Source organism: Sapajus apella, unplaced genomic scaffold (genome assembly GCF_009761245.1).
Source record: "Sapajus apella isolate SASKATOON/1434 unplaced genomic scaffold, GSC_monkey_1.0 scaffold132, whole genome shotgun sequence".
Taxonomy (NCBI): Eukaryota; Metazoa; Chordata; class Mammalia; order Primates; family Cebidae; genus Sapajus; species Sapajus apella.
The window spans coordinates 1560152-1570045 of NW_022437072.1; the positions used below are offsets into that span (position 1 = coordinate 1560152).

A 9894-nucleotide genomic window follows, 5' to 3' on the forward strand; every position below is an offset into this window, starting at 1 on the left:
ATATATACATATTTGCATAGAAATTTTTATTTCTGCCTACATAAGATTAGACAAATGACTGAAAAAAAATTCAGTCATATCAAGAATATGAAGGATGACATATCAAGTGAGTTATTAAAGTCCAGATAATGCTATTTTTTAGTGTGTCAGTTATGTGTTTTTTTAAACAGAAGGAATGAGCATCTGATATGATCTTTCTAGTTCATAGACTATAATATTTTGGAAATGAAAACAATTTTAGAAACTATCTCATGCTTTGTATTTTACCACAAACTTGATATTCAATATTTACTAGATGAAAGACTGTAAGTAAACTGTTTATAGACAATAGTGACTTGTACAAAATGTGATTCTCAAGTTTCTCAAACGCAGGCATTACTTTGCTTAATTATAAATCTCAGAAGTTTTTGTTTATAACTTTATAAACTGAGTAATAAAAAATTTCATTTTATCACAGAGAGGAAAAAAGCAGCCTAAATGACTGTACTTAAATATTAATTGACTTCAGATATATGGAATTCTATTTTTGTTTTAAATTATTCTGGAGTGATTGATTTCACTCATATTCTTAAGGAAATTTTAATAGAATAGCATTGTGAAATGCTTTCAATGGTCATAGGTTTTGGTTGTAAGAAACTTTGTTTCAATCTGAATTGCTGTTGTTTTGACAACAGATGGCTTTTCTCTTTACATGTTGGAATGGTTTTTCATTCTAGCAGTTCAATTAATTTTAATGGTACCTTTAAGGGCTTGTGGTACAGTATCAGGGCTAGGAAACTGTACAACTGTAAATAACAGGTGCCTTTCTCATAAACATTTACGGCTTTCAGCAGTTAAACTTTTGAGAACCTATTTGAGTAACTGGACTGAGTAGATGGCAGGTCAGCGATGGAGGCGGATATTGGTAGAGAAACAGTTATTAGCTGCTGATACTGTGGGTAGATGAAATCAAAGGCAAAGCTCAAGACAGGCAGAGAGGTAAAAATCAGGAGAGGAAATCTGGTTTCTGAAAGGTTTTCTGAAAGAGGGAAATGGAGAAATCAAGTCCTCCCCAAACGTGTAAGAAACATTGCTGTGGTATTTGGAAGACCTACTATAGATTTGTGACCTCAGAGTCTCAGGCTCTATTCGGCAATCACAGTGGGGTGAATGTCTTCAGTACGTCTTGCTCGCTGGTCAAGACCTTTGAGAAACTGCTCCCGGGGTGACAAGATTTCATGTTCGATATTTACTGAATAACAAAAATTTCATTCCCCGACTCCCCATTTCTACCCTGCAGCCAGGGACTAATTTAAGTTGTGTTTTACAAGAATTGAAAAATATTTTGAAAGTCACACTCCTTCAAAAAGGGTGGGAAAAAAATAGGTCCTGAAGCTTTCCATTATAGCCTGATTGAGTTTATGAGCATTAGTTTTGTACAAAATAAAAGAAGTTGGTTGGGTTACATCTTTATTTTTCTCTCCTATGGCAAATATTTAAGAAGTTTATAGATTTTGTTTAGTAATGTGATGACTCAATGATAGTGGTTTGTTAACCAAATTAAGGGGTTTCCTTTCAATAAAAGTTTAGTGAAGTACCTATGTGTTAGGCACTTTTCTAGGTGCTATATGACTATAAAATCTTCAATATATTGACTGATGGGTTTTGTTGATATGCCTAGAAAATTTATTGTTTAAATTGAAGTATATAGAATTTTAAAAAATCCTTAAAATGTTGTATTGGAAGATGCAGGCTAAAATATTTCCATTGACAATATTCAAAAACCTAGCTATGTTCTGTTTCTTATGTTTGTGCAAATTTGGGTGGGAAAGATTTGGTGAGTTTTTTTTTTTAGAGCCACATTCATTCATTCAGTCTTTCACTTAAGTATTCAGTACTTGAGATGCCTTTTGCATTATGCACCGATTATGCAAATGTTAGTAAGACATGCTTATCTTGACTCACAAGAAGTTTATATGCCAATTTGCAGTTTAATATGTAAGGTTCCTCAACCCAAACTAGAAAGTAATGATGCTTTGTAGTCAGCTCATAAAAACATTGAAAATTGCCAATTGATTTCCACTTCATGGTGACAATCAAGTCCCTTCATGGTGACAATCATTGGGTATATACTTCTTGTTTCAGAGATGTTAAATTTAATAAGATCATGTGTACATGTGTGTCTGTGTTATAGGGAGTAAGAGGTGAAGGAGATGTTTTAAACTTGATTAGTAATGAAAAAATTTCATGAAAATTAAAATCAGTACAGTTTTTTTTTCAAAATATGTACTTACAGCAGTGATATGCTACAGATGGCTTATACTAAGTCATGAAAGTTGGCTTGTACTGCTGGTAGGATTATTAAATTTCCAAGAATTTTGTGTTCTGGTTAAATATATCCATTATTAAAAATTAATAATAAACTTACAAATTAATAATATACTTACAAATATATTTAAGAAAAGTAATAGATTCAAAATCTATTACCTCCTAATTATTTTACTATGTTTTGCTGTTCTCTATGCTCTTGGGTTTATTTGCATGTATCTGTATATAGGAGAGACTATATAATAGTGTTCTCCTGTGCATCTCTGTCCAAGTCGGCATTTGGGACATCAGGTTGATAGCTTGAATCCACCTTGGGGCTGTTGACACTTCACAAATAGACAAGCACTGCAATTATGTACCCAGCTCCAGACTTCAAAAGGCCGTCATCAGAGTGACTGTTATGTATAAATAAGACAAGTCTTGCAGAGACGATGGAGAAATGAGAACCCTTGTACCCTGTGGGTAGAAATGTAAATTGACATAGCCATTATGGAAAAGGCTATGGAAGTTCCACAAAAAATGAAAATTAGAACTACACTATGATCTAATAATCCCACTTCTGTATTCATAACTAAAGGAAATAAAATCAGTACCCCGAAGAGATATCTGCACTCCAGTGTTCATTGTAGCATTATTCACAGTAGCCAAGATACGGAAACAACCTAAGTGTCTGTCAATGACGAATACGTAAAGAAAATATGGCGTATTTACACAGCGGAGTATTAGGCTATAAAAAGAAGGAAATCTAGTTATTTACAACAACATGGGTGAAGCTAGAGGGCATTATGTTAAGGGAAATAAGCTGGATACAGCAAGACATACTGTCTGATCTCACACATGTAATCTAAAAAAGTTCAACTCGTAGAAGCAGAGAGTAGAATGGAGGTTGTGAGGGGCTGAGGATTTTGGGAATGGGAGACGTTGGTCAGAGGGTACAAAGTTTGAACTATGTAGGATGAGTAAGTTCTGAGACCTAATGTACAGCATGCTGACTATAGTTATTACTGTATTGTGTACTTAAAATTTACTAAAAGTAAAGCTTAAATGTTCTTGCTGTGCATACACACATACACCCAAAATAGTATCTTTGTGAGGTGATGGATATGTTAATTAGCTTGATCCCAATGATCACTTTACACCTGTGTATATATGCAAACATCAAGCTGTATACCTGAAGTATGTAGAATTTTAAATTTTCAATTATACCTCAATAAAGCTGGGAAAATAAGGCAGTTATTAAATGTTTACCGGCATATCACTTACTCACATGGAAGGCCTACCCTCTTTTTGTTTCAAAGGATAGAATCACAACCTCATTAACATTCATTTTTTTTAGTCCAAATTTGTCTCTTCTTACCTTGTTGGACTTGAGTGAAGCAGATGGCAAATCTGTGAACCAATTAATCACTGCTCTTGAAGTTATATTTTGTGTGTAAGAGAGATAATGTAGGACACAGATGAGACTAACAGTTCCCAAATTAGCCACATACATACAGAATTTACCTTGCTAAAGCCACGGCAGTGGAGAGAGCAAGTGAACCCAGCATAAAGCGGGCATAAATAAGCTTGTTTATTGCCTTGTCAGTTGTGAAACTCCTTGTAAAGACATGGAACAAATGAATATTCATCATGGATAAATATTCATTCAATGATTGAGCTGGTGCTTTGTCATGATAAGAGCAAGTTAGGAGTCCATCAATAAATTAGCATTTGAGGGATAAATAGTTATCTCTAACAATTCATTGAATACATGTTATAATGGCTCCAAAGTGCAGTACATGAGAGCAAACCTATGGTGATACTAAGATGTTTTTAGATATATTACAGCTAAGTGTCATGTATTATTTTTATGTTATATATACTAAACTCTTTGTCATTTTTACTTCACATTTATTGCACTGTAATAGTTTTTTTTTTCATTGAGGAAACGTAGAAGGCTAAGTGAGCTTAGAGTCTTGATGGACAATTATATATAAAATAAATGTGAAGAAAGGATAAAACGATATTTAAGAAGAAAAAGTATCTTTGTAAAAGATTGTAAGTAGATGAGAATTTTTATTTTTTTTACAGAATTAATATTTAGTTGGTTCTGCATGAAATTTCTGTGTAGACGTTTATCTAACTAGATCAGAGACTGGCATTTGGGTCTGGGGGTAAATATTTCAGGCTTTGCAGGTCATAGAGTGTCTGCTGCAGTGTTGCTGGGCACAAGCAACCAGAGACAATGTGTAAATGGAGTGGCTGTGTTCCCATGAACTCAAAGGGCTGTAATGAGCCACGCCTGATCTGTAGCAGTAGAGATTTGGTCATCACTCCAGTTAATGATCTGAAAACAAAAATTATCCTTTAGCACCTGAACTGTTTTATTAGGAGTTTTATTTTGACTGTATTATTTGGGAAATCCTTGGACTTCATGGTGTTGGCACTATGGAAATCAACTGTGGTAAAGATACAAGGGTGCCTCTTCACTGTCAGATGGGGACTGAGATAATTATCAAGATACTTTAAACTCCAAAATACTTCCTCAATTATCTGCATGTACTATGTGAAAATATTGTATATCTGTTTATGCTCTACCTGTTAATGTAGTTTTCATATTTAGAAGCATAATGTCAAGTCAAGTGTTTTAGTTGTAAGGTAACTATCAGATTTCTTGGATAGGAAATTTAACTGCATTGGCTTAAGGACCTTTCTAAGTATGAAAGTCTAACAGAAAGTGAGATAAAAGTTTGGAAACTGAAGCCAACATAATTAACCCATCACAGGACATATAGTTCCCATGTGGAACTGTACTAAGAACAAGCCAACATAACTTATCCACTAACTCCTGGACGATCATGGTGTGAATCAAATAGCTTATTTATTAAGAGTGATGGTTAATTTTATGGATGAACTTCACTGAACCACGGGATTCCCAGATATTTTTTTCAAGCAATATTCTTGGTGTTTCTATGAGACTTGTTTGAGGACATTAACATTTAAATTGGCAGACAGAGTAAAGTAGATTGCCCTCTGTAATATAGGTGGGTCTAATCCAGTAAGTTGAAGGCAGGAATAGAATAATAGGCTGTCCCTCCCAAGAGTAAGAATTTTTTCTGCCTGGAGGCCTTCACATTAGGACAACTATTAGTTTTCCAGACTTCAGACTCAACTGAATTGCTTACTCCTCTTGGGTCTCGTGTGCTGGCCTTAACTGGAACCATTCAGTACTCAGACTGGAACTAAACCATTAGCTCTTCTGGGTCTCCAGCTTGCTGACTAGCCTTATGGATCTCAGGACCTGCTAGCCTCCATAATTTAATCCTTATAATAAATTTACTATATAATATTTATGTATTTAGATATATGTTAATCTTATACTATTATATAATAAATTTATAATATGTAATACATATTTTATATTATGTATATTTATATTATTATACACACATCAACACGTGTTTCAAGACTTGCCATCCTGCACCCACTACCTCAAAGATATTACATCATAAACTCTGCCCAATTCTGACAAATTCCCTGCTTTGCAAGACTCACCTTAAAATCACCCAGGCCAGGCATAAACTCTATAAATATACTCCTCCATAAACTTCCCCGTCTGGACAATGCATTAATCTATGAAAATAGTATTCTCCCTTAATGCAATAGGTCTACTAAAGATAGCTTTGTTCAAAGCTGGTTTTTCTGGTGGCCTTGGGGGGCCAATGGTTTCAATGTAGCAAGTTCATTTGTCTGAATTTTACCACACATTTATTATTATTCAACAAATATTTACCAGGCATTGTGCTTGATGTCTGGGGTTACATGCATTATTAACAAGAAAGACATAGACTTCACGTTTGTGTCCTAGCAGAGCTTAGATCCTGGATATTCCTTTTACTGCAAGGATTCTAGGTAGAAAAAAATGGTTTTCCAACTAGTCCAAAGGTAGTTGACACAGGTAGTTGACAGTTGCTCTTGAAATTTTTTTCTATGGGAACTTGTAAGTGAATAGTGATGTACTGATGCATAATAGCACCTGCTTGTCATATGTTAAGAATGTACTGAAACCATTTCTGAGTTCAGTTCTCTTAGGCTATTTCTTTTTTTTGTCTTTTTCTTTTTTTTAATTTTATTGCATTTTAGGTTTTGGGGTACATGTGAAGAACATGCAAGATTGTTGCATAGGTACACGTGGCAGTGTGATCTGCCTTCCTCCCCATCACCCACATCTAGCACTTTTCCCCATGCCATCTCTCCCCAACTCCCCTCCCCCCTCTGTCTCTCCCCTATTTCCCCCCAACAGACCCCAGTGTGTAGTGCTCCCCTCCCTGTGTCCATGTGTTCTCATTGTTCAACACCCGCCTATGAGTGAGAACATGCCGTGTTTGATATTCTGCTCTTCTGTCAGTTTGCTGAGAACGATAGTTTCCAGGTTCATCCATGTCCCTACAAAGGACACGAACTCATCATTTTTGATGGCTGCATAATATTCCATGGTGTCTGTGTGCCACATTTGCCCTGTCCAGTCTATCATTGATGGGCATTTGGGTTGGTTCCAGGTCTTTGCTATTGTAAACAGTGCTGCAATGAACATTCGTGTGCACGTGTCCTTATAGTAGAACGATTTATAATCCTTTGGATATATACCCAGTAATGGGATTGCTGGGTCAAACGGAATTTCTATTTCTAGGTCCTTGAGGAATCGCCACACTGTCTTCCGCAATGGTTGAACTAATTGATCTTGGGCTTTTTGCACCACTCTCCTCCCCTCCACCTTTTACCATACACCTGCGAGACGGCAGCTGGGATTTACCTCACTCACACGCAGACCTGTTGACTGTGAGTCTGAAGGGAGCCAGTGACCTTCACTAGACTCACAATTAAGATACAGACTGCAACCCTTAGATTTGACTAGATGAAGTAAATTCCACTTCGGCTGTAGTAGATCATGGTTCGTTGGCACTTATTCTTGTGAATGTAGTAAAGATAACACAGAGCTCACATTAAATCAGTGGCATGCTTTTGCTGTTGTTGAGGTAATCCAAAAAGGATTCAATCCTTCACTTCATTAAAAATGAGAAACCAATTTCATAGTTACAGCTTATGGAAAAGAAAGCTGACATTTATAATTATCAGAGTAACTGTTTCCACGCAAATGCCTTTTCCATATTTGTTCACAAAAAGATTCTCAGCAGAGTTGATCTCATCACTCATGCATAGAGAATGATGATGATTATGAAAAGCAGCAGGTGTTGGGGAGGAGAAAGCAACTTACTGACACTCCCAATGTATTTATTAAAGAAAGGTAAGTTAAAAATATATATGTAGCTGTGTTTGAAGTGAGAGGCAAACTGCTGAGAGCAAATTTGTAAAAGCACCTACTGATTTTACACATGTGAATCCAAATCCATAGGTTCATAACTGCCCATGTGCAAATCATTGTGCCTGTATTTGGTCCTACGCAGGGCAAGTAGCCAACTACATAGCTAATTAATGACACAAAGGGACAGTTAGTTGAACATACAGTTATTGTTGGGAGGCCTCTTTTTTTGCACGTAGTTACAGCTCTGGAGACATGACCAGCTTTTTTCTGCAAATGTTTGGCCTCGCTTCTGAAACAGTCGTGCACAAGCAGCTTAGTGCACCTGTGCTAAAAACCAATGGAAGGCATTCCTTTTTAAAGACTCAAACATAACCAAACATCTAGCTTCATTCTCTCAAAATGAGTGTAACTAATTAGAATAGCAAAACGTTACTTTTTATTACGAGACTGTGTTAATGCGGTTGCTTTAGTTTGCCATTATTCCTTAATAAGATACAATAAAATCACCGTAATGCATGTAAACAACTATCCTCTCTGGGATAAAACCGGATTAATGACATATTTTGTGTTTATAGAAACAAACACCATTAAGCAGTCATTCCTCTCAAGAGAATTTTCTTAACCAGGAACCAGGTACTTATTTTAGACGTGAAAGGAAAACACAGTTAATAATATTGAAAGGTTATTAGTGCAATAGGATACTTATCATCCTTGCACAATGGAGAAACAGCTTCATTTAAAAGAGTCATAAAGAAAATCTACATATTTATATGAAACGTGGGACTGTTGGCTTTCTATCTTTCAAGGTTTAGAGGTATTTTTAATTATGAATTCCCTTGTGATTAGGATCTGACAAAGAAGAAAAGTAATCATTTCTAAATGGAAAATCTGAAGTATCCTTTGTTAACAACTACATTTTTGAATAGCAAGATAGAAAACTCAGATGATCAGATGGCATATTTCCAGCTTAATTAACTTTGGCTTAAAAGTCATAGATAGAGTCTTCCCTTAGCATCATCCAGATACACCGCGTGTGCCTCTCTCTGCATTATATCCATGATTGGAATAAGCAGTATTCTTTAAAATGGGCAGGGCAGATGATTTCACGTATGTCTTTGTGTTCTTTTGCTTACACTCTTCTTTCTTCCAAGTGAAAATAATTCCTTTTTATTAAAAGCAGATTTAGAAATCAAGAAGTCATAGCCGAGTGTGTTGGTTTGTTATTGCTCTTGTAACGAACTACCAGAAATTTAATAGCTTAAAACATGATCCCTAACAAACCAATGCAGGAACAGAAAGCCAAATACCGCATGTTCTCACTTCCAAGTGGGCGCTAAGTGATGGTAACACACAGACACGCACAGGGGAACAGCAGACACTCGGGCCTGTTAGAAGGTAGAGGGTGGGGGGAGGGAGAGGTTGAGGACAAATAACTGATGGGTACTATGCTTAGTACCTGGGTGATGAAATAATCTACACAACAGACCCTCATGACACACATTTGTCTATGTAACTTGCACATGTACCCCTGAATTTAAATAAAAGTTCAAAAACCGAAACTTTCTTAATCTCCTATTTCTGAAGGTCAGATGTCTGAATGGGTTTTGCTGGGTTTCCTGGGCTGCATCAGGCAGGGCAGGGTTGCATGCCCTGTGGAGGCTCGAGGGGAGAGCGGCTCCTTTTCCAGCTTCATGAAGTTGCCTGCCGTCCTTGGTGGGCGGCCTTTCCCTCACCTTCAAAGCCAGCGGTGGCATCACTCCGACCTCTGCTTTTGTCACTGCCGCCTCTTCTCTGATGCTGACACGCCTGCCTTGCTCTTGCAGGGATCCTGGTAAAGGTTACCTGTAAATTCAGAATAATCTTGCCTTCTCACGAACCTTAACTGAGTAAGTTAACCTAGTAAGTCCTTTTTGCCACAGGTTTCAGGAATGAAGACCTGGGGATCTTGGGGAATCTCTTATTCTGGCTACCACACTCAGACATGACTTACTTAGTTCCTGGTTGTTCACTTTATTCAAGTACATTTTATCCCTTCTTTTTCTTAGTGCTTTTGTCAGAATATGACATTTATCTTACCTGGGGTCTTAGTGGGTTTCTGGTGAATATATCTGTTCTAACGATGAGTAGTATGATTCTTTCAGTTCTGTGTCTCTCCATTTTCATTATTCATTCATGAGACTGATATTTATTTACTGCCTATTTGGTGCATCCTGCTGGGTAAAAAGAAGTGAATCAGTATTGAGTCACATCAGGATTCTTTAGAGGCGGACTAGTCCTTCTTTTTA

The 9894-nt window shown here is 36.6% G+C and overlaps 1 long non-coding RNA gene across 1 annotated transcript; it reads left to right on the forward strand.

The window, feature by feature from the left end:
- The first annotated feature begins 7048 nt into the window (after window positions 1–7048).
- On the forward strand, window positions 7049–8811 carry LOC116539737. The gene is made up of 2 exons (XR_004264160.1): window positions 7049–7591; window positions 8456–8811. It is a non-coding gene; the product is annotated as an uncharacterized LOC116539737 (long non-coding RNA).
- Window positions 8812–9894: the final 1083 nt, after the last annotated feature.